Source organism: Macaca fascicularis, chromosome 11, assembly GCF_037993035.2.
Source record: "Macaca fascicularis isolate 582-1 chromosome 11, T2T-MFA8v1.1".
NCBI lineage: Eukaryota > Metazoa > Chordata > Mammalia > Primates > Cercopithecidae > Macaca > Macaca fascicularis.
The window spans coordinates 13,115,448-13,141,371 of NC_088385.1; the positions used below are offsets into that span (position 1 = coordinate 13,115,448).

Genomic DNA, 25,924 nt, shown 5'->3' on the forward strand with positions numbered 1-25,924 from the left:
GTCAAATAACCACATAGATGTAAATAGAGATGCAGACACAGATATAAAATCCAATGGTTAAACCAGATTGAGAAATGCTTGCCAGTTTGTAGGACTTCTAAAACTTGACATAAATGTTGGCTAAGGGATATAAGATGTTTTGAGATGAGTGAGATGCTTGGCCTAGAACCACAGGCTCTCTCCTCTTTATAGCAGAAAATCCATAAGAAGGTCAAATCTGAAAGAACCAGGCACCGTTGAGTGGCATGATCAGCCATCCTTCCCCATCCCTGGGCCAGCTGCAGTGAGTGCAGCCAGTCCTTCACCAACATCCGTCCTCCAGACCATGGCTACACTTTACTCCCAGCTCCCTGTCATGTAGATTAGGCAAATCATGGCCACTATCACCCTAAGCCTCACCCCCACACCCCACTCTGCCAGCTTGGCACTCACCCAGTCCCAACCACAGCAAGGACAGCCGTGTCCTTGGGAACGCAAAGCAGGAGTCTGGAAGGAACTTGGATCCCCAAATACCTCATGGAGTAGTCACCAGCCTGGAACTTCCTCCCTGAAGGGTTTGCAAGAGAGAAAACCTCCTTTGTTCCTGAAGCTACAATCCTGCAGAGTCTCCGGTCACAGCATCCTTACCTACCCTCGTCAGGAGCCGTTCATGCTCATCAAGACATGAGAACAAAACTGCAGTGGCACAGTCACACCCCCCCAGAACGCAGACCACCTGCTGCTCACATTCATCGTATTAACACCAAAAAGCCACCGCGGTGGATATCCTGGATGTGGAAACTCTGCGGCCTTTTGCTGGAGATGCGCTTTGTGCGTTTATCGCACGACCATCTTGGTATCAGGAGGGGATGCGCAGATGGCAGCTGTGCACGTCACAGGGAGTCTTACGCACTGGACTCTCGGCCAGCTCCCAGCATCAGCGCCCACAGGGTCCTCTCCTCCGGGAGGCACGAGCTTGAACGCCAGAGTGTCCTGTGGATCCACACAACTGCGCTGTGTGCCCCAGGAGCTTAGAAACTACCACTGCATCCACAGGTGACGCCGGGGGCAGAAGCCAACCTCAAGCAGTCACGGTCCTCTGTGGGGCTGGCGTCCAGGCAGGAAGGCGGCTCAGCAGCTCTCCTCTCACTGTGGAACTTCATAGGTCTCCACATGAACAGAACCTAAGCAACAAATAACAGGAACGAGAACACGACCAGCAGCTTCTAAGATGGGCAAGCTGGGCTGATCATGAGACACCTGACGGGGACGGTGCCAGAGCCCCCGCCAGTGACCCGTGAGGACAGCGCTGCCGACATCTCCCTAAAACCAGCCCAAGTCGAGTTAGACTCGAGGCTTCCCAGGAGTGGGCAGATCCATTCAATCTCCACAGTCTGAACCTTCTAGGCCATCTCATGGCCCTCATCTCACAGATGGGAACCAGGACACTGCACCATAGACCCTGCCCCAAGCCCCCGTTCCTTCCTCTATACCACACACCAGTACAGAGAACACTTAGGGACTGGCCATTCATGTAAAATACCGCTTAACTCAAACTTCTGATTTAGAAAATCTAATTCCTACTCACAGAGCTGAAAGTGTTCTGTGCTGGGAGGCGGCAGCTGTAATTAAGCATGAGAGAAGAAGGAGGGATCAGAGTGGTGCCAAGTACTAAATATTCCTCTAAATCTATTCACCACACCTACATGCTCCTCTCATCTGCTTCATTTTCTTTCCTTAAAAGACACCATAATTAGGTGTCAAAATAGACAACCTGTTTTACTGATACTTAACTATAAAGGAGGGAGCTACGTATCCAAAAGAGATATGGGAAAACAGAAAATGTCCACAAGTGATCGGGTGGGAGGGCAGCTGCAATAGCACCTGGCTCTGTTGCGTTGTGAGCCAGCTACGTGGGCTGGACAGCTCATTTAACCACTGAAATTACATCATCTAAGATTTTTGTTTCAGTTACTTTGATAAATTCTCCCTCCTGCTATGGAGAGTAAGGGTTTAGCTTGCTTTCCTTTTATGTTTTGAGTCGGAGTCTCGCTCTGTCACCCAGGCCAGAGTGCAGTATTAGTCATGACTCATCGTGGCCTTGACCTTCTGGCTGAAGCAATCCTCCTGCCTCAGCCTTCCAAGTAGCTGGGACCCACAAGCGAGTTTCATTTCTTTGCTAAACAATTCCTTTTCACCACCGTGCTGCGAGCCCATCAGGACCATCTGCCTGGATGTCCACCTTGCTGACCGGCTGTGTGGTCTCTAAGGAGGATGCACCCTGGTTGCCCAGGCTCTGCATGCAATGCTGAGTCTCCACGTCTGCCGCCGTCTAAGGGATTGACAGACCGGAGCATCCCCACATGCCACCGTAAGCCAGGCTTTATTCCACAGGGTGACTCTGCTTCCCGTGACGAGATGCAGCACGTGAGCACAGATCAAAGGGTGTGAGCAATAACACATTTCCCAGATACTAAGCAGAGGACCAAGGCTTTAGTTCCTTACTTATTTGCCATAGGCTAGATTCAAAACAGCTTTCTGGGATCCTGGGGACAAACGTCTCTAACTAGTGAGAATTCTGGGTTCAGTAACGGAAGACTCAACTAATGCCCACTTTGTAACTGCTGTTTCCATCAGAACTTGAGGCCGAAGAAAGGGAAAAATAAAAGGGGGACCAAGGTCCTGACACCCCAGTTTGTACAAGGCCAACCAGCCTGCTTGAGGGGTGAAAGGAGCAGTGTTTTTAAATTGCCGACTTTTAAAAACAAGGCTGTAGGCTGGGCGCAGTGGCTCACGACCGTAAGCCCAGCACTTTGGGAGGCTGAGATGGGAGGATTGCTTGAGACCAGTTCAAGACTAGCCTGGGCAACACAAGACCCTATCACTTTATAAAGTAAAAAAAGTCTTTTATTAAAATAGTAATAAAAAGGTTAATACAATAAATTACTATGTCAACATGGCACCCCCTGCTGTCAGACGAGGTGGATTCTCTGTGGCTACAATGAGGCCCAGAGAAAAATGTAATCGGCATCACAGAGCGGAAGGTCAGCCTCGAAGCCCCACGACACTAACTCCTGTGCAGTTTGTTAACCAGCCTGAAGTCTCCTCCGCCATCAGACAGAAGCCTGGTTTAGAGGAATGCTGCCCACGGGACCTGGGTGGACTTCCGACGCCAGCCAACCAGACAGCCCCACCCTGGGACCCTGCCGGCAGCCCCAACTGGAGAGAATGGCCTCGTGAGTGTCCTTTCCCGCCAGAAACCGCAGACTCTGAGCCAGTCCTGGCTGTGATTGAGGCTGCGCATAAACGTCTGTGCCCAACAACTCACCTTTGTACATGACACGCTGAGTCCGCCTCATTTCAAATGTTACACTAGCCCCAAGGCGAACATGGATGTTACAGGTTAACTCACTGCGCATGTGCTAGACTTTCCCTGTAAGTGTTCAGACATTCCACGAACCGGATGAAGAAACCCCACTTTCCCTGTAAACGTTCAGACATTCCATGAGCCCCATGAACACACACAGCAAACAAAAACCGGAAGGTTTAACGCCGCGGCCTCCCCCCTTCCTGAAGGATGTGTGCTTACAGCTCCCCCGAGACCACATTTCCCAAAGCACAGACTTACTCTGAAAACAAAACCTCCTTTTTTCCTTCCTCTGTACATTTCATAGGTCATATTAGCAACTATTGCTACAAATGCAAAGAAATCGGGTATCATCCGTGCTGGTCACCCAGTTCCTACCACCAAAGCTTCAGGGCCCCCCAGTCTGATGGAAGCTTCTGTCTCCCTAAAGCCAACTCTGGAGATGAAGGCCGAGCTGGGGAAAGGCTGCGTCACCCACAAATCCACACCCCGGGGCCCTCTGCAGCTGTGTGTAAGGAATTCTTGGCCTGTCCTGGGGTGTGGGGAAATCAGGATGCAAGCAGATACTGTACGCTCTGCAATAGGACCATGAAGTTCGCAGGACCTCAGAGGAACACAGACAAATGGCTGCACGAGTCCCACAGGCCGAACCTCGATGGGCACCCGTGTCAAGAACACAGACACGCCAGGAGAGGCAGCCGATGAAGGCAACGCTTGCAACCCCAGCACGCGGCAGTGTCCGAGTGTGGGGGTCTCTGGCCAGGCTCCACCACAACTGCCATATTCTGTGACAAAATTTTAAAAATAGGTTTTAGCTATTTACAACTCTAACTTGTTTTACAGATAAACAGAACACAGGGTTCCAACAGGCTCCAAAATACTTTGCCTAGAACCAAGTCTAGAATGCAGATGGCTGCTGCTCCGAGTGTCATGAGTCCCCTGTAGTGCCATAAATCCTAGATCTAGGTGACTAAGTGCTCTTCCTAAACCAGAAGGCACCCTCTGTCCCCAGACCAGTCCATCAGCCCTGGCAGAAGCTTCTAGAGTAAGAGCCTGTGGATTTGTAGTGGATGGATGTAAACCAGGCAAAGTCACTGGGGCTCATCCTGGAAGCCCATCCATTTATCCTCTCATGCCCTGAAGATCCTTGCCCCCAGCTCCACACCCTCAGTCACGCTGAAGCACAAGAACTGGCTTCTAGGCCTTAAGCCACTCCCACTCTCCCCTGGACAGACCGTTCTCAAACCATGAGGCCCAGAGTAGCCTTAACAGGTGGTCCCAGCAGACCTGGCCGCTGCATTTTCTTACTGGCAAAAGAGTCAACAGTTACCCAAGTAGAGCAACCAAACAGGATGTTTTTCCACTTAAAAGATCTCATTTTTGTCCATTTAGAATTGATACTTTGTGTATGTGTGTATGGGGATGTGTGTGGGGTATGTGTGTATGGGGACGTGTGTGTGTGGGGACGTCTGTGTGTGTGTGTGGTGGCAGGGGTTCTCGTTCTGTCACTCAGGCACAGTGCACCGTAAGTACAGTGGTGCTATCACGATTCACTGCAGCCTCAACCTCCTGAGTGGCTGGGACCACAGGTGCACACCACCACTATTTAATTTTTTGTAGTGTCAGGGTCTTGCTATGTTGCCCAGGCTGGTCTCAAACTCCTGGGCTCAAAACTGAATTTGCTCACCTCAACCTCTCAAGGTGCTGGGATTAAAGGTGTGAGCCACTATGCCCAGCCTAGGATTGATATTTCTTAAACTATTACTGAGTTTAACACATGAATTCCACTGACATAGATACCAGCACACTCTCACAGCTCAAAGGTTTTTCAGAATCTCGATTCTGTCCATTCAAGATCAACACCTAAAGAAAGGGCCAGAACTGACCCTCCCCTCAATGAAGCCTAAGGGCAAATGCAGCAGCATCTCAGGGTATGAGGAGACAAAGTAAGAAGGGTGGAAAATACACATTGAAATTCTGGTGTTAGAATCATAATCAACACTTTAAGAGACAATCTGCTTTCCAAAACATGTCGCTGCTGGATTAACCTCAAAGTCACCAGATTCCACAGGCAGGCGCTCAGAGAGGCACAGCTTTCTAAGGCCACCCACGCCGGCAGCCTAACAGCCTCGGGGCAAATAAACAAAGGCTTGTTTCTCTCAAGGAAGAAGGTGCTCAAGTCCTTCCAAATAGTTTCTTCTTCTAAATCAGTTAGAACGCCTCCTACAACACTATTTAGAGTGCCAGTGTGCTCAGAAGTGTGAAGTGAAAATACATCTCAGGACCCCGAAATCACTAAGCTAAAGTGAAGTCAAGGTGGGAAACGGCTTAGGGCAAACCTGCCTCCCATGCTCCTAACAGAGACTAGAGGAAAAAAAAAAAAAAAAAAGCCACGTACTTCCCTCACAACCGTTAGTCCACAAGGAAATTCCTCAGGGACAGAGGGTAGAACTCAAAGTCACCATCTGCACACGGAGATAAATGTGGATCTTACTGCTTTCTCTGGAAAGGCTCACCAGAAATGCATCTGTCTCTGATCTACCTGTGACCTGGAAACCCCTCCCCGCTTCGAGTCATCCCTCCTTCCTGGACCGAACCAACGAACATCTCATATATTGATGTCTCACATGTCCCTAAAAAGTGTAAGGCCAAGTTGTGCCCCACACACCTTGGGCACATGTCCAGGACCTGAGACTGTCACGGCGCATCCTCAGCCCCTCCTAAGGCTGGTGTCCCGGGTGTGTCCTCAACCCCTCCTGACGCTGTGTCTTTAACCTTGGGAAAATGAACTTTCTGAATGGGCCGAGAACTATCTCAGATGCTTCTGGTTTACAGGAAGCATTCTCTCCTGCGGGTATAATGCAATCATGTGGAATCACAAAATGCCACTTTAGTAAAGGCCGAAGGAATTAGGGTTTGATGTACTTAAAAAAAAAAAAAAAAAAAAAAAAAAAAAAAAAAAGGAAAGTTCTATTTATCAATGGACCATGAAGCCCACACCCCCTTCTGCAGTGATGTCAACTGGGACGAGGGGCCTCCTCCTGGGGATGCAGCAAAGGCTACCCTCTGACCCCACTCCCCAGAGCCCCGGCTTCCTGCTGCTCAGGGAGCAGCAACCCCAGCTTCATGGGGCTCAGGCCGCCAAACCCAACTCCCATCCATGCTGGAGAATCACCCCAGGGACTAGCGAAATGGCAAGTGCAACTCTCATCTCATCCCCTTAAAGGAGAAAAGGCACCTTCCCACTCCTCTTCCTGCTGGTGGGAACAGGAACAGGGGCAGGAGCTGGAGGGACAGGAGTCGGGCAGCAGGAGGGAAGCAGCCTGGGTCCCTGCTAGTCCCAGGTGGCAAATGCCAATCAGCCCTGACCTTCGCTTTGCAGAGAAGAAATCCTTCTCTTCTGGCAGGTCCCTGTTAGAAGTTTGCGCCCATTCCTTTAAAAAAAAACTCAGATACAACATGGGTGTTTTGCTAACAATATTTCAATTGCCTGGGGGCCTTGGGTTGAGTGACGCCAAAACAGGAACCTGAACCCTGTTATTCAGGAAACCACCTTCCAGCCCCATCTACCCTCCCAGGCTGTCACCTTATGGTATTTGTCTGCTGGATGATTATTTTTAACAATAACTGCTCTTAAGAGCGAGGTGTACAGAACAGACAAGAAGTCAGCTCAGGTTGAGGGGAAGCAGGAACAGACCCCTCTCCCTGCAGGACAGTGAAGGGACCTTCAGCACCTGGGTTTGCAAGATGCTGGATCTCTGAGAGCATCGCTCACAGTTCAAGTACAGCCAGACCCTCCTCTGCCACAGCCTGTTCAGGAGAAGGCAGCACCTACCCTAGAGACCCACAGCCCTGTGTGGGGTTCAGCTGGAGCTGAACTTTCCTCCCTTGGTAAGAGCCAGAGCCAGAGCCAGAGCCAGAGCCAGGGCCAGGAGTGAGGAGAGGAGGGAAGCAGCAGGTGTGAGGGGCACTGTGGCAACTCCACACCACGCTAACTCTCATCTGACGTGCTCCAGCCAAAGCCACGCTTCTCGGAGGGCATTTCCCTTCACATGTCCAGAAATCATCAACATCTAGTCTCCCCACAGAACAGATTCTTCCCCAGGAGGCAGGGGCTTGGCTGTAACGTGTGGTAATGAGGGGCGCGCCTTCGTGCCCATTCCATAGTGTTTCCTGTTACCTATTTTACTTTAAAGCTAAAAATGATCCCCGTTTACACTCTGTAGTGACACAGACAGCAAAACACACGAGATTCAGTGTGATCCCATACCCGTCACTGCTGACCTCAAGATCTTTATTTGTTCATTTTGCTTCTAGAGTTTGTACTCTATCCCCGAGTTCCAGGCCTGTGGATTCAACCAAACATAGACCTAGAATACTTTTTTAAGGTGTCTGTACTAAGCATTCAGACTATTATTCATTAAGCAATATCGTTTAACTACTACTCGCATGGCATGTCCATGGTATAGGTGTTATGAGCAACCCTGACATGACTGAAAGTCTGCGGGAGGATGTGTGTATGTCATATGTAAACACGATGCCTTTTATACCAGGGACCTGAGCGCCCACAGACCTTGGTGTCCATAGGCAGTCCTGCAGCCCACCCCCGTGGGCACTGTGGAATGGCTATAATAGAAAACAGAGATTTTAAACAGTTATGTACCAAATCTAATCTTTTGTTAAGAAATTCCTGTGTATCACGTGTATTATTTGCAAGTCCTTCCTGGCCCAGAGACTTGACATGTTCTTATCATCTTTTCTTCCACTGATCTAACGAGTCATTCCAGTAAGTTTATTGAACACGAATCAATTTTACAATTAAATTCTTATGGGAATCACACTCATACTCTAAGCTGCTTTGGTTTTTAAAGTGAAATAACCAATAGTTTTGAAAACCAGCTATATCATAGAATAACAGGATAAAGCAACCCCATGACATGCAGAAACATGGGGTTTCAAAGCTAACCAGTATAAAACACGTTACAATCCCCTAAATTGAAAACGTTTTACACCACAACAAATATTCCAGAAAAAAACAAGATGTTCAAAAAAGACTTATGTAGAAAACCACTTTCCCCCTTCATTTTTCACACGGTTTCCAGAAGCTTGTGTTTGGCAATAACCATGAACCAGAAGTAGCGTCCGCTGCAACTGCTGCTACTGCAACACAGAATATTAAAGAGAAAAAAAAAAAGGACACAGTAGATTTCCTATTGATGAGAACAGGTAGAGTGTTATAAGAATGAGTGTGTTCTAAAGTCAACAATGTTCCATTTCTAGGTCTCTTGCAGACACTAGACGGCAACCACCAAAGCTTATGTACTTGGCAACGTTGGAGGAGACCAAGTTCAGAGCTGTCACAATACAGCACCATCCTCACACGATTATCTCAGGAGGGTTTGAGGGCAAGTGCCCCCATCACAGCGGGAAAGCTGCCCAGCCCAGCACTTCCTGAGATCACAGACCTTCGCCTTCCCACGTCTTCAATAGCTCCTTTACACTGGGAACCAGAGAGCAAAACCTAAAACACTTCCTCAAATCTCAAGAGTTTTGAGAGCTCTTCTCCTCGCCCCTTCTCTTACTGAAAAAGCCTCTTTTGCAAGCAATCTGTGGTGCTCACCAGAGCTGCAGCAGGAGGAGAGCTAGTGTTCGGTAGACCGAGTTTCAAGCATGGGGAGACCAGGAAGCTCTGGAGATGGATGGTGGTGATCGCGGCATGACAGTGTGAACACACTTAATGCCCCCAAACCATACACTTAAAAATGGTTCAAGTGCTATATAACTTTACCACAATCAAAAGACTGAGAAAAGTCATCTGTAATTACTGTCTCCACTATCTTGCATCCTGTAAGATGCATTTGCTTTTGGAAATCCTCAGAGCAATCATGAAAGATTAATACCCTGTCGTCTCTGAAACACAGGCAAAGTCAAGGCTTTTGATTATAGGAAAGTAGCTGGAGAGCACAGCGTCCGTTAGACACGGCATCCGTGGTAGGACAAACACATGGTAGGAAGGTGGTGGTCATGCTACACGCAGATGGGAAGGCTGTGGGGAGCCACAACACCCGATGCTTGGGAGGCACCTGGGCAGGAGCTGAGAATGTACCAAACACGTTCGATCACGCAACTTTCATGGACCCTGAGTCCAGCCACGGCCGCTGACATCCACTGTGCCCGGGGTGTCCTCTACCACAGAGATACGCAACCCGTGGAGGATAGTGCACAGATTACATGCCAAAGCACAGAAATGCTCAGGTCCACCTTCTCAGATAGAAGCAAAAACACATTTCCCAGACCACAGCAGCATGACTCTCCACCTACATGTACCCCCGTCCCATTTATTCTCGAACCCGTCTCTTCCGGACCCCACAGCATGACTCTCCACCTGACTGTACACCGTCCCGTGCATCCCTGCACCTGTGTCTCGGCCCTCACTCACTCCCCCTCGTTGGATCAGGCACCAACAGTCCACTGTGTGCCTGGTGCACTGAGCCTTGTCAGGAGCCTCTGGGCCGTGTACCAGGACACGCACCTGGAAACTCCCAGTGCACACGTTGGCCTCCTGCAGGACGCTTGGCTCTTCTATCTGCGGGAGCCGGCACCCACCCCTGACTGAGCCCTCTGCAACCTCCACCTCCCAAGATTCAAGCAATTCTCCTGCCTCAGCCTCCTGAATAGCTGGGATTACAGGTGCACGCCACCACACCCAGCTAGCTTTTATATTTTTAGTAGAGATGAGGTTTCACCATGTTGGTCAGGCTGCTCTCCAGCTCCTGGGTCTTGTGATCTACCCGCCTCGGCCTCCCAAAGACAGGCATCTGTTTTAACAGCCACCCCTGCTCCCAGCCACAACACTGCTGAAAGTTGGCAGAGGATTAACTGAATTGTTGATTCTCTTAATCAGAAAAGACTTCCTAAATCTGAGTATTTCTGCCAAACAAACATTCTCTCCTCTGCTTACAAAGCCGTGAGCATGATATAAAGAAGTTTCGTTTTGTTTTTCTGTGATAGAGTCTTGCTGTCATCCAGGCTGGAATGCAGTGGTGTGATCTCTGCTCACTACAGCCTCCACCTCCCAGGTTCAAGGGATCCTCCTGCCTCAGCCTCCAGAGTAGCTGGGACTATAGGTGGGCACCACCTCACCTGGCTAATTTTTAGTTGAGACAGGGTCTTACCATGTTGGCCAAGATGGTCTCCAACTCCTGACCTCAGGTGATCTGCCTGCCCCGGCCTCCCAAAGCACTGGGATTACAGGCATGAGCCACCACACCTGGCTGAGAAGTGTTTCACAGAGGCTGAGGGGAGGCTCCTGTCGCACCCTGGGACATCCACATCCCACCCAGCTTCCCACACCGACTACAACACTCAAAGCGTCACAACAAAGGCAGCTACATCCCTGCGGTTCTCTGCACTAACGCCACAGCTGTGTGAGCTGCCACAGCCCTGGAGCTGCCACTCAGCCTTATCATGCTGGCACAAGCACAGCAGAAACTACTGAGCTCCAAGAGGGAGGAGTGCAGTCCAGGGGAGTGAACCCGGAGGGAGGAGTACAGTCCAGGGGAGTGAACCCGGAGGGAGGAGTGCGGTCCAGGGGAGTGAACCAGGAGGGAGGAGTACAGTCCAGGGGAGTGAACCAGGAGGCAGGGGTGGCGGTCCAGGGGAGTGAACCAGGAGGGAGGAGTGCGGTCCAGGGGAGTGAACCAGGAGGGAGGAGTGCGGTCCAGGGGAGTGAACCAGGAGGGAGGAGTGCGGTCCAGGGGAGTGAACCAGGAGGGAGGAGTGCGGTCCAGGGGAGTGAACCAGGAGGGAGGAGTACAGTCCAGGGGAGTGAACCAGGAGGCAGGGGTGCGGTCCAGGGGAGTGAACCAGGAGGGAGGAGTGCGGTGCAGGGGAGTGAACCAGGAGGGAGGAGTGCGGTCCAGGGGAGTGAACCAGGAGGGAGGAGTGCGGTCCAGGGGAGTGAACCAGGAGGGAGGAGTGCGGTCCAGGGGAGTGAACCAGGAGGGAGGATTGCGGTCCAGGGGAGTGAACCAGGAGGGAGGAGTACAGTCCAGGGGAGTGAACCTGGAGGCTCTAGGGGTAGCAAGTTCACACACCTCAAATAACTCCCACATCCATCCGCGTGCAGGGAAGAGACGGAAGCCACGCAGGACCTGCAGCACTTTCTCATCGCAAATGAGAAGTGAGGATACCTACTCATGCATGAAATCAGAGCTAAAGTTCTACCGTGGTGGGGAGACGCTGTTCAACAAGTTTCATAGACCCAAATGGGAACAAAAAGAAACCAATCATACAAGATCAGTGGATGGAAAGGGATCAGAAATTTAAGCCTGTAACAAACTTTCAGAAAAAACCTCACTTGATCTGCAAGATGGCTGCGGCTCTGCCTGATCATTTCTGAAAATGTCTAACCCTCGATAAGCCATCTCAGAACCGTTAAAGAGGAGTAACAAAATCAAAACGCCAAGGCACGCTCCGTATTTTAGATGACCTGCAACAGTACGGAAATGAGCAGCGGTGCCAGAGCTTTCAAGTTTGTTTGAAGCAAACTCCAGCATGAGGGCAGCATCTTTCTAGCTGAACCAATGAGGTGGGCTCCTACTCACCTCATTGAGCAGGGAGATCAGCTTTCAGGAAAGGTGCTGTCAAGGGTCTGCAAACCATGATCACCGAACCAGCCTTGGCCAGGGAACCAGAAGTGATTTTTACACTTTGAAGTTTTAACAAAAGAAAAATATGCAGAGAATTCTGTGACCCACAAAGCATAACATGTTGCCTACCTCGCCCTTTACAACAGCTTCTAAAGCTTTGTTGTCAGGTACAAAGTGTTTCTATAAAATAATGTCACTGATTCTCAAGCATGCCAAGAAAAGTCACACTTCAGAACAACCCTCAATGGAGATGCACCATCCTGTGTTTCACACAAATTTTAGTTTTGTAAAAGCCAAAATAAGGAATGTAATTCTGTGAGAAAATAAACTAGCTCAAAGTCAAACACAAAATAACAAACCAAAGCATGTTTTGGCCTCTCAAAGTGATCAGTGAAATTGGGAAGAACACTCACATAAATCATACTTCAAAAAAAAAAAAAGAAAAAAGACAAAGGCAAAAACAAAACAAATTCCACTTCACCATCATTCCTTAAATTTATTTAACTACTGCTGCAAAATAAAGTGGAGAGACTTCTTACTGCAGGGTAATAATCAGCCATCATCACCATGAAACAGACCACTGTGCAGGCTCAGGCCCTCCTGCCCACAAAGGCGAGGGGAGGGAGGAGAAACGATGGTAAGAAAGAAAGGGACAGGACAACCATGACCTAGTCAACAATTGTACCCTCCCACCTTTCTTCTGGACTTGAAATTTTGGAGCCATCTGGGTTTACCTTCCTGTGTCTGTAAGTCAACAAGTTCTCGAAGCCAGAAATCTACAATACTTCTGGCAGCCAACTCCTCTTGACCTTCCCCCAAGTTTTAGGGTCCCATCAGCTCACCCCTGGATAGTATCAATGGCCTCGGAGCTCCAGCCAACCTTGCACTCTACAGACTGAAATCTGCCAAGAGCCACTCGAGGCTGCCACTGCCATGACCAAAGGCTTTCAGAGACAGTCACAAGCACTGCACAAATCCATGTGGCTTCACCAGATGCAAAGCGGCTCCAGCATTCCATCCAGCCTGTCACTGCCACCATAGCTGTGAGCCTATGATGTCAGAAAGGGAAGGAAGACACCATGTAGATCATCTCATTTAAGCTTCAGTGTCACAAGGTGGATTTTGTAGTGCCCATTTTATGGATCAGGAAACAGTTCTAAAGAGGCCATGCACAGGGCCCTGCTGACACAGCAGCAAGCCCTGCAGCGGTCTGGGCATGACCCCCACCCCATGCTCCCTGGGTCCTAAAGTCCACTCCTCCCCCGTGGGAGCCTCATCCTGGGTCTGCCTGAATTGCTACCATTCCTAAGACATGACCCACGTGTGCGCACCTCCTCCTCCGTCTGTTTCCCGCAGCCTAGAGGCATGTGCTCTTCCATTAAGCCAGACATCACACTTCAGCACCCGCACCTGACACCACTTCAGCCAAAAGCTTTTCTCAAACCTCCCCCCACACCTGCCGGTCACACAGGTCTGCACCTATCACCTTTCTCACTCGAATTCTCACATATTCCTGTGTAGCACCATCCAACTGATTATAGTCTGTTGAGAGAAGGAAGTTCTGTAGGTAAGTCCACATGCTAGTTTGCTCCCAAGCACACTGTCTTGCATGAGGCAACCGATTAACAGCAAATTCATTTCAGCACAACATTTCCATTGAAGAAATGCAGAGCATAGAGCTCTGGTCATAATTAAAAGGGCATTTCATTTGTCATTGAAATTTCATGTACTGCTGCAACAGCAGCACCCCCTCCTAGCCAGGCTCTGGCTCAAGGGACATAATTCTTCCAGTGCACGACTCCCAGAGGAGCCCCGGCAGCAAGAGCCCCACAGGCTTCCCAGCGCCTCAGGCTGAAGCTCCCACGCTGGGCCAGCACTGGCCTAACGACAGGTCACGACAGGATCGGAAGCTGGCCGACTGCTCTGTAGAATGGAGACATGTTAGTAATCCCTGACATTTCCACTGACAGGCTGCTCCGCTAAACTGGGAAAAATCCACAATAGAAAGAACTCATGGGGACGAGCACTTCTCTCTCCAACCTGACGGCAAATGGTGGCTGTGCAGACGACCTCTTACCTCTTCGGGATAACTGTCAACTGCATCTCAGGTCAGCAACAGCCCCACTGAGCGCCAAAAAATCAGCTCCCCCCGGCACTCACTTCCTAAGGGGCAGCCTTCCCGGGCCGCCTCTCCTGGAAGATCAGCTCTGACGCACCCACGAGGGTCAGGAACCGGTTCTGGGGCTCATTTCCCAGGCTCCTGCCCACCGCCCTCTCTTCCTTCTCCTCCATCTCCCTCTTCACTCCCATCCTCCCTCTCGCTTTCACTTCTCTTCTCTCCTTTCCTCTCCCTCCCTCATTTCCTCTCAGCCCTCACCTTCTTCACTGCACTTCCCCATCCAACTCAGCTGACGCATTCTCAGGTCAGTAGAGGGTTTTCTTTCACTCCATGTTTTTATTGCAATGATCATTCTTAATGAACAGAAACCTGTTTCAGACCATGTGGATGCCACCTCATGACCAACTGCTGCCCCATGGCTCCATGTCCACTCAGTGTCCTCACGGTGCAGGTGCCCAGCAGTATGGCTGTGACCAGGGGCAGCAACATGGGAGAGGTATCCCAGCCAAGAGGCCCTGCAAAGCCTCCCCAGCAAACCGGAGCAAGGCCCAGGGCGGTAGGGAGAGCGCCGTGTTCATGAGGTAGGCAGTTCGGCTTCCGCAAACTGTCCATCGACTGCAAATTACTTTCTTTCCATGGTTACAAAAGAACCATAAGCATTCTGAAATATGTTCTTGGTTTCATGTTTGTGAAATCTAAGCAACATAATAATAAAAATCACCGAATTCTGCCAGAGGCTCTAGGGCTGTTTTCCTCTCTGAAAGGAGCCCCTTCCGGGACTGGGGATTGAGTGACAGCCTTCAATCACGGTTATCCTGGTGGTAACAGGGAACTCCTCACCCTGCCGGGAGCTGGGGCCCTCGATAGCCTCACAGCTCCACACGCCAGTGTTCTAAGGATCACACGCGTGCACATGGCAAAGCTTGCTGCACACACGTCAGGTGCTAACAAGCCCCAAATGTCTCACTCATACTTGCTAACCACATCTCTTCTCTCAGCCTCCACGGCGTTTCACGCTCTGCCTTTATATAGAGATGAACCGCGCATCCTGAGCGCCACCAAAATTCACCTCCTTCTGGGCAGAGGGTTGCATCTTTCCATCACGGGGGCCTCACTCCAGCTGGTACAGAATTTGCAGAGTGGGCGAGTCTAACGTTGATACTTTCTCAATATTCCCTTCACACCCCTCCAAAAACAAGAGTACTGCCAGCTTCTTACCGAGGTTGTAATGAGAAAAATATTTTTCTCTTGTGAAGAACGTGACTCTGTATGTACACTGTTAGCACCTACACCGTGAACATTCTGCTCTCCCGTGACTGTATTCACAGGTCACAGGGACAAAACTTCTCCATAGTAGCCAAAAAAAAAAAAAAAAAAAAAAATACCATGACTCCCACTCATCTGAAAGACACAGATGTGGTTTTTCCTTCATAAAAAGATCCAAATGATCCACAAGCCAGGTTTAATAAACACGTTGGTCCAAGTGGGAAAATGACCCCTCAATCTCCCTCCCCTCAAAGACCAGGGCAGCCAGGAAACTGCGTTCTCCAGTAAATGACAGCCGGCAGGATTCCCTAAATAAGCAGCTGGAAAATTCCCATCTCACAGAGGGCGCCTTTCAAGACTCAAGATTTCCCCACACTCCCTGAATGTCCTACCAAGAACAGGGCTACCCAACTGAGGACTGAGGCAGTAAACAAACATGTTTTCGGCTAGGTGTGGTGGCTCACACTTGTAATCCTAGCACTTTGGGAGGACGAGGCAGGCGGATCACAGGGTCAGGCAATCGAGACCACCCTGGCTAAGACGGTGAAACACCCGTGTCTACTAAAAATACAAAAAATTAGCCAGGCATGGTGGCGGGCACCTGTAGTCCCAGCTACTCGGGAGCCTGAGGCAGGAGAATGGCGTGAAGCCGGGAGGCGGAGTTTGCAGTGAGCTGAGATCATGCCACTGCACTCCAGCCTGGGCAACAGGGCAAGACTCCGTCTCAAAACAAACAAAGTAAAATTTAACAAGTTTTCAGCAAATAGCATCATCGACCCACAAATGAGAGGTACCTGTTTTCATTTTAGGAGGGAAACACTACAAAGCATATACATTTTAGCCCATAAGTGAATTCTTTGGGTGTTCCTGGGTCTGCTGTCAAATGCAGCACATCACCTCAAAAGGCAAAGTTCTGTAAGTCACATTCAAAGCAGGGAAAAATCATTCTAAGTTTTAGCAATTCAGTAAGAACCTGATCAAGAGAAACCTACTTGTTCCAGACTCTAAGCAGCAATATATTGCTACAATGTAATGAAAACAAAGAGATGATTTAGAAAATTTCAATGCTAATAAAAGACAAAAATGTAATTGGATTTATTCTACTCTAGACAGAGAGCAGCCAAGCAGTTCACCCATAAGTTATTATTGTTGCTGTTTTTCAGACAGGATCCCAACTCTGTCAACAAGGCTTGAAAGCAGGGGGGTGATCCCCATTCACTGCAAGGTCCGCGTCCCAGGCTCAAGTGATTCTCCTTCAGCCTCTGGAGTAGCTGGAACTACAGGTGTGCAGCCATCACATTGAGCTAATTTGTGTGTTTTCAGTAGAGATGGTATTTCACCAGGTTGCCCAGGCTGGTTTCCTGGGTCTCAAGCTCCCGGGCTCAAACAATCAGCCTGCCTTGGCCTCCCAAAGCACTGGGATTTCAGGCGTGAGCCATCACGCCCCGCCTTTTTTTTTTTTTTTTTCTTTTCTTTTTAAGTGATTAATGTGCTTCAGAGTCTTGTAGACATTTAGAAAAAAAAAAAGAAGAGCAAGAAGCAAATTCTGTAAGGGAAAGAAACCATTAACAAGTTTTACACATCTCAAAACTCAAAACTGAAATGCTAAGAATAAAATGTATTTTTATTCGCAGAAGCAGCATTCTTAAAGTTCTGTAAAAGTGATACCATGAACACCACCCACATCACAGACGCGCGTGGCAGGACTGCTCAGGTTCCGAACACATTCTGAACAGTCCTCCTGCAAACTTTCCTCAATGGGAATACTTTATTCTGTCTTTTATTCAAATTAAGTATCTTGCAAGGGAGTTGAAGAAAACTGCATAGCAGATTTTAAAACTTCAATGTTTTCTCAATTTTCGCCACATTCTGATGCATTTTACTGACTACACGGCCAATAAGTTTAAAGCTTTTTGCATCGATAAAGACAACGCTCCTTTTAGCAATAGGCTTTTTCTTTTCATACAACGATCTATAACTTAAGCTAGTACACTGGGCATTTCACAAAGATTTCGCACAATTCCTAGCACAGATTTTAGCAAAATAAAACCGTTATCTTTCCACAATTAAATAACCAAGCATAAGAAACTGCACAGTTAAAGTAACTGTTCCATTATTTTATATAAACCCAAATGATAAAGTAGAGTATGCTTTGGAAAACAGTATTTCCATATGCTAACGATGAAGCAGAAGACAGTTCATCAGCCTCATATGACATTTGACAGCCGAAGTACTCTGGCCCAAACCCAGCCCGGTTAAACGGAAATGAGGTAAACGTGTGAGTGACTGTGCTGGGGCACTCGGATAGCCACAGTCCGGGAAAGAACAGCTAACATCTTTCTTCTTCATGGGAAAACCGAAACATACTCAACAGACCATGATTATTTAAAACAGTCTGCCCCAGTACTAACCTTAAGCTCCCATTGATAAAGACTGCGATACCCACAGAGGTGTTTATCCAGGCCCTCGAAAATCACGGACATGGTACATACACAATGTTTTCAAACACTCAATGCTGCCAGTATGTTAAATGCGCTGTGATACCGCAGGTCTTGGGCAGGACCAGAAGCGTCACAGCCTGGTTACCTGTCCTGGTGTTCAATGCTTTGTATGTGCAAAGCCTGCTGTTACAATTTACTGGGCCTAATATGATTCAGTTCATCACAGAAGAGAGCTATGACATTTACTTAATTCCACACAGGGATTCTCAGGTTCACCTTCCAAGAGTGACTGCTCTGTCCACGAGACAGCGGAGGGAAGACCAGGAAAGGCCTGGGAGATGCCTGGTGCTCACAAACTGGTATCAGTCTGCTGCTTTTGGCTTAAAGGAAAACAGACATAGAAGGAACTAAAAGGGCTCACTACACCTAATATCACAACGTTCTCAACTTTACCTTAGCCAAAAATAAAAGCGGAAAAGCGAAACTACTCACTCCAGGGCATGATTCCAGTGCTAATCTGAAACATGGAATATTTAGAAGACAAAGCTTATTGTGAGTGCAATTATAATACGCACATAAAACACTGGTTTCACAAAACCCAGTCTTTGTGATTGCTTTTATAAAAAGTAAAATTCTCATGAGGATCGCATACATTAACTGATTTTCAAATGAAGGGACTGGTAAACTTCAGGGCATATGATTTCTGCCACACACGAGGGGAGCAGTGAGAGAGGAGAGCTAGGATCAAGTGTGCTCAAGCTGTCCTAGGACTGACATTCAGTTTCTGCCAAAACAAAAACCCAGGAGTCTGTCAACTTCGATAGCAAGCTCTGCTTGAGAGCGTCAAGATGTTAAAGTTGCAAAGGGGCTTCTCCCGGCTACGGGTACGTGTGATCCTTGCAAAAACATAGCACAGCATCATCAAAAACCAGGAAAGAAGAAAAGCCTTCCAGACATGAAATCCAAGAGCAGAAGGGAGCAGAGTCCAAGCTTGCTCAACAGAACTGTTCCCGGAGGAGAACAGCACGGAGGACGTCACAGGGAGCACAGGGCAAGCAACAGCGGCTTCCGTCTCACTGCAAGCAGGGCCTGAGCCAGGGGCGCAGTCTCCTCCAACCTGACAAGGAGGCACGAGGAGCCACAGAGAAGCCAATTCAGGGTCCTTTTCGGAAAGGGGCAACAATGAGAAAATCTGGTCTTTCCCACCCTCCCCCCCCACCCCACGGTAAGAGCTGAGCTCGTCTGTCACGTTCCCCACCCCTCATGCAGATGCTTTTCCTGCACCAGAGTGCCCGTCTCCATGCTGCTCCTGAGGCCACACCTGTTGCCATCCAGTAGTGACCAGGAATTCACCTTTGTCCGGGAGAAGCAAACGCAGAGTTCACACACTCCTGTACGGGTTTGCTGGCTGAGAATCTAACCGCGCTGTCCGATTCCAGATGTGCTGGTACCAAGCAGAAGGTTCCATGTCCGGCATTTATAAACGGTATCAGTGGGTTCTCCTGGGACTCCCAGGCAGCCACAAGAGGGAGGGAGCTCTTGCCCTGTTACCCCGAGCCAAAGTCACGCTGTGAGGCAAACACCACGGGCCACATCACACTCAAGCACTGACTCTTGACAACTGCTTGGTTCGTGTGTTAAGAAGAGTTCGGGTACAGGCGTCAGACAGGCCTGATCTCAGCCATGGGACAGCAGTGACTGCCCACAAGTCCCGTATCTAAGCCCCGACTTACCCATCTGGCCTTCCTTCAGGAACAATGCCCAACTCACAGTGCTGCCATGAACGCTAAGTCAGCATGTACATACACAACCAAATTCATTTCAATTGTGCATTCTACCCCAATTTAATACAACCAGGCGCTATCATCGAGACTGAATAACCAATATTAGAACAGAAGGTCAGGCCAGGGATGGTGGCTCAGACCTGTAATCCCAGCACTTTGGAAAGCTGAGGTGGGTGGATCGCTTGAGGTCAGGAGTTGGAGACCAGCCTGGCCAACATGGCAAAACTCCACCTCTACTAAAAATAAATTATCCGGGCATGGTGGCACACACCCTGTAACCCCAGCTACTAGGGAGGCTGAAACATAAGAATCGCTTGAACCTGGGAGGTAGAGGTTGCAGTGAACGGAGATCGTACTACTGTGCACCACCCTTCCAGCCTGGATGACAGAGCAAGATTCTAGCAAAAAAGTAAAAGGTCAAGATGAAAACTGATTGCCAAGGTCCACGTTCCATGTACTTAAAATATAAAATTCGTTAGCTGATACTTGATCAAGTTGTTGTTTACTTCATTACAATCTTGTATATCCTAACACAGCTCAGAATGTTTACATTTGAGTACACCTCACGTATAACAAAAAAAAAGTGCCGATATTTCATAAGAGAGCAAGTTCCAGAAGGGCTGCATCCTGCCGTAGTTAATCCTTTGACAACATAAAACTGAGCCATCCTGACATAGCACTGACAGATGGTATAAGAAGAATGACCTGCAATTAAGTCGCTAGATTTAGAGGACACATAAATATAGTTTATCACTAATTCACTAGCGATTAGCAAGATGGTAAAGGAAGAAAAAGTATCAGGACCGTAACTAGGAATAAAGGCAAATATAAACATGAGAAATTAGTCACGTTTAAATCAATACCCTTTCAGTGGGGCCGTAAGAGTTTGCACACCTGTTGTGTATACTTTATCATGCTAAGCTGTCACCAAGCTCTCTATGAAGGAGGTAAGAGCGTACCAAGTCGCAGAGCCTCGTATTCCTATTTAAACCCTAAACAGCCAACACCACACTCAGCACGCAGTGAGAACTCTGGAAGCTCAGGGGAACGCATGATGGGATGAAGGGCCCTAGCCCTGCCATCACCCTGCTGCTCATTAAAAATATAAAACAAAGCCTTGTCTTCAAGGTGCTCAGATCTAACTAGTACAAGCTTTTGCTTTCAACAAGTTAACTACAAATGATGAAAACTCAACAGCTGTGAGAAATGTAAGGCAACCTGATAAGAGGAACTTGGCTGAGACTAAACCCAGAGATGGTTTTTTTTTTTTTTTTTTTTTTGAGATGGAGTCACGCTCTGTCGCCCAGGCTGGAGTGCAGTGGTGTGATCTCAGCTCACTGCAAGCTCCGCCTCCCGGGTTCACGCCATTCTCCTGCCTCAGCCTCCCGAGTAGCTGGAACTACAGGCGCCCGCCACCACACCCGGCTAGTTTTTTGTATTTTTAGTAGAGACGGGGTTTCACCGTGTTAGCCAGGATGGTCTTGATCTCCTGACCTCGTGATCCACCCACCTCAGTCTCCCAAAGTGCTGGGATTACAGGCGTGAGCCACCGCACCCAGCCCCAGAGATGGTTTTTTAACCACAGAAGAGGAAAGAACTGAAGAACCTTACAGAAAATTGGCAGCAATTTCTATTTCTCTATGGTAGAACCTGGAATTTACCTTTAGAGACAGACTGTCCCTTCTGTTCTGAAAAATCAGATTATTCTTGCAGTCCTCCATCAGGAGGAAAATTCCCAAAGGCATGGAAAACCAAGTACTAATGTTAAAAACCCAAAAAACTACCTGCGATCTTAGATGTGAGATTTATTATTCTCAAATTCCAAATTTGGAAATATTTTGCACTAAGCCCTTATTTTCCCTGTTTACTTGAAAGCTCTCTATTCTTTTGTCCTAAATATCTTCTTTCTCATCCTTCCAAACAGTACCTGAAGATGAACTTACATATCATTTTCAATGTTAACAAAGAATATACTACATTTCTCATGAACTGTTTATATTCACAACTCTAGAAGGGATTTTGCTACATCGTGAGGAATAACACAAGGCAGTAAATATGCCACGAATAAAGAACAGTAGAAAATGGACACATTTCCTGATGAGTGGCGATTTCTCAGTGAGCTGCTGACAAAGTTATAATGTGGAAAGCTAGACAGCTGCTATGTTCATTCTACCTCACTTCAGTGACCGAGTCCTTGTTGTTTCGGTTCCCTCTCTCATCTGGGAATGAGACACACCTCACAGAGCTGTTTGTGATTTCAGGAACACACACATCAATGAAGTGATTGTTCCTTAATCGTTACAAAGGGTATAGGAACCTGCCAAATTTCAACTCGGTTGCAACAAACAACTGTTTTCATCCTACACTCTGGTGCCAGAGAGATGGTGCGTTCTTGGATCCCTGCGGGAGCCCTATTCCTGGTGCCATAGAACGCACACACATTTACACTCACATAGTATACGTATATGGTACACTGTACCACGTGTACATGCGGAGAGCGTACACACATCCAAATACGTATGGTGTACATAAGTGCACTACATGCGTACAGAGTGCACACACATCCAGATCCATGGAGTGTACCTGCATAGTGTACACATCCACATATGTATAGTGTACAAGAGTTCACTACGTGTGCAAGCATAGAGCATACACACATCCCTATCCATATAGCATGTGTACGTAGGTATGCTAACATGTATGCACATGCATAGCATGTACACACATCTATATGTAAAAAGTATACACAGATATACTATAACCTGTATGTACATGCATATGGCATACACATGCACATCCGTGTGTACACAGGTATGCTATTTGCTATATGTATACGCATGCATATAGCGTACATTCTTATCCAATGTATGTAGGTGCACTACAGCACGCATACACATGCACAGTGTACACATATGCACATGTATACAATGTACATCAGTACACTAACGTATAAAGTCTAAAGTATACACATATGCAACAGTGTACATACATATGCAGCATGTATATGTATTAGTGTGTACATATCCAGAACTTTAGTGTGCGTAGTGTACATGCATGCTTGTGTGCACATATGTATATATACATGTGTACAAATAATGTGCACATAACCACATGGTGTACGTACACAGGTATGTATATGGCATTAAACACATGCATGTATGTACACATGCAGAACAGATAAGTGTCCAAGTAGTGTGCATATAACCATAGTGCCCAGTTACACACATACACGTGTACATGCATGCCTACAGCATGTACGTGTGTAGGACATATGTAGTGTACATACCTATACACTGTCAATACATGCAGTGAAATACACTTAGTATGCATACACCACATACACACATGTACATTTATACAGTACACATATACCGAGACCCAGAACGGGTCATGAGTATTAACACTGCGGAAACGCTTCCAGTTCTACCTATGTGAATTTTTTTCCAAACTATAATAGAACTCATACAAAAAGGGTTTTAAGGAAATTAATGAATAAAACTAGTGACAGAAACAGTGGGAAGGGCACAACCACTTTCACTCAGAGCTCTGGGCCTGACCGTGGAAGTTCAGAGGTTTCCTAATGCAGTACACGTCAGGACTGACTCACGATGAAGCGCTCCTTAAAAATTAGAAGTATGTCCTCATGTTTTGGCCTTTGAGACAAAGCCTCTTTTATTTAATCGAGTTTTGACTGAATTTGACTCACGGTACTCTGGCAGATTCTTCATTTTCTGGTGAGACAGACGAATGTCCCAGAGTGAGGGCAATGCCAGCCCTTTCAGGGTCAGCTTTTTGAGGAGCAATGTCTGGCAGAACACAATGCAACACCATAGTAGGATCCCCCACCCAGCCACTTAGATGCTTTCTGGTACTTACTCTAGTCTACTTGTTTCCCTTTCTTGAATTCAGCTCGGGGGGAGGGGGAACAAAAAAAAATCAAAACCAAAAACAAACAGCCCATGTGTTTGTATGTCTGAGAAGTTAATACATCCACATCCAACTTTCTAAATGAGACGACAGGTATGATGGTCACAAAACAGTGGCCACTGTTGACAAAATACAAAGTCTTCTGCAAATATGAACGAGTTTCTAGGAATACAGAAGTCAAGGGAATTTACTTCACATATTAAAGCTGTCAAGGACGCTCATCAAAAATGTACTTAGAGGTTTTCTTTTCAAGTTATTTTTGAAGATTTTTAAGTTGCAATATTTAAAAGCCCCTGGGGAAAAAAAAAAAAAGGATACGGGTGTCTGGAAGATTTATACTCAATGATTTTAATTTTTTTTGATAAAGTTAAATCAGGTCAGCCTTGAAGTAATGGGTTCCACTACTCTGAGGCTGTGGATGGAATCCACCACACGACGAGACAATTGAATAAACAGCAAGGCTGCATACACAGGATGCAGGCAGTGAGCTAGCCTGACTAATCATCAGGTTCTGGGTCAGTTCTACCCAGTTCTGCCCAGGCCCCACTGGAGATGAAAACCTGCCCTTTAGAAGCCTTCAATCCCCCACCTTTCAAAATCTAATCCTCTCCAACTGCGGCCCGAGTCCAAAAATCTACTGACATCATCCACGCGTTAGGCCAGCTGTCCCCCAGCCTTTTTAGCACCAGGGATGGGTTTCGTGGAAGACAATTTTTCTGGGGGGGTGGTTTTGAAATGCAACTGTCCCACCTCAGGGTCAGGCATTGGATCCTCATAAGGAGAACCTCCGAGATCCCTCACATCCAGTTTACAATAGGGCCCCAACGCCTATGAAAACATACAGCTTATGATTGGACCCCAGCACCTAGGAGAACACGCAGCTTACGAGAGGGTCCCAGCATCTAGGAGGATCTAATGCTGCCGCTGATCCAAGAGGAGGCAGAGCTCAAGCGGACATGCTCACTTTGCCCACCACTCACCTCCTGCTATAACCCCGGTTCCTAACAGACCATGGACCAGTACCAGTCTGCAGTCCAGGACTAAGCCCTACTGGCCAGCACACACACCAGCCCAGGTGGAGACATCACTCGTGACCCTGCTGGGCAGGAAGGAAGCCTGAGGGCAGCTTCCTGACCAGGATGCCACACACCCAACCCAAATACAGAGGTTCTCCATAAAAACCTACTGTACACTCAACAGAAAACAGAGCCACACCTGGGCAACATAACAAGACCCCATCCCTACAACAAAGAAAGGAAAATTAGCCAGGCACGCTGGTGCGTGCCTGAGGTCCCAGCTGCTCGGGCGACTGAGGTGGGAGGATCGCCTGAGCCAGGGAGGTCTAGGCTGCAGTGAGCCGGGATTACGCCACAGCATGCCAACCTGGGTGACAGAGCAAGAGGCTGTCTCAGAAAACACAAATAAACTAAAAACCAACAGAAACTGGGTGCATTTAGGGTGGAAGAAACCCCGCAGGAGACTAAAGAATGGCATGATAGGGTTTCTATCAAGAAGAACAGCGTGTCTCCAAACCAAGTGTTCATGCCCTTATGAGACCCTGTGCTTGGGTAGCACCAGTGAGGCCACATGGCTGGTCTCTTCCTGCTTTAAATAAAGTGGAACCAGACACTGTAATGACACAAAGGGACTATGACAAAACCTGGAAGTTCTAACTGGAGAAAACAATTACATGTGTGAGTTCCTATGACATAGTCTCATAACAATGGAAAGAAGGTATCATTTTCAAATAAGACAATTTTTGGTGTCTATTCAAGTGTTACCTCTTGGGAAAATAGGGAAGACTAATTTTCTCCACAGACAGAACACACAGACCACTTTGCCACACATAATACAAGGGGATTTATGGCAGTTGCCGCATATTTTCACATGTATCAACTTTTGGGCATCTTCTAGGTTTGCAAAAGCCAGTGACTACTTTTATTCCCCACAAAACACACAAATGCATGAGAATATCTCCTCCAATGGAGCATCTACACTAATAGGAAGAGGAATGTTGTACTCCAAGTGTATCTGCAAACACGGTTTCTTCTGAAAATCCAAGCACATGCAAAGCAAACACAGGATATCACTAAAGCGCACAGGAGAGGAGCACCTCTTAGTAGAAAGAATGTATAGGACAGCTGGTTGGGAACATTACTTTAAAAAGTTTGTATGGAATGAGTTATCCCAGGGAGCCTGTTTGGTACCTGCATTAAAAGGCCATTCATTATTCTACAGCGAACCTTTACAGAAGGTCCACAGTAAGATCCCTGGAAATGGCATTCCTCTAGCGAATTTTCAATGCGCAGATTTCATTATCGATACAGCTTTGTAAGCAGTCAGGAGAGGGGTGGCTCAGAGGCCGAAAGCACACAGGTCAGGGCCCTCCT

General features: G+C 47.8%; 1 long non-coding RNA gene across 5 annotated transcripts in view; it reads right to left on the bottom strand.

Moving 5' to 3' along the window:
• LOC102143918 (uncharacterized) overlaps positions 1-25,924 on the bottom strand; it is a 90,076-nt gene that overhangs the window by 14,856 nt on the left and 49,296 nt on the right. For 2 of the 5 annotated variants that reach the window (XR_012420028.1, XR_012420027.1), the window contains exons 1-2: positions 727-840; positions 433-547 (exon numbers count right to left, since the gene is read on the bottom strand). The exons of 2 other annotated variants lie outside the window; for them this stretch is intronic. This is a non-coding gene — a long non-coding RNA (uncharacterized lncRNA). Of the gene's footprint in view, positions 1-432; positions 548-726; positions 841-25,924 lie in introns of those variants that run through there. One more of the 5 variants, XR_012420029.1, reaches the window with a different exon arrangement.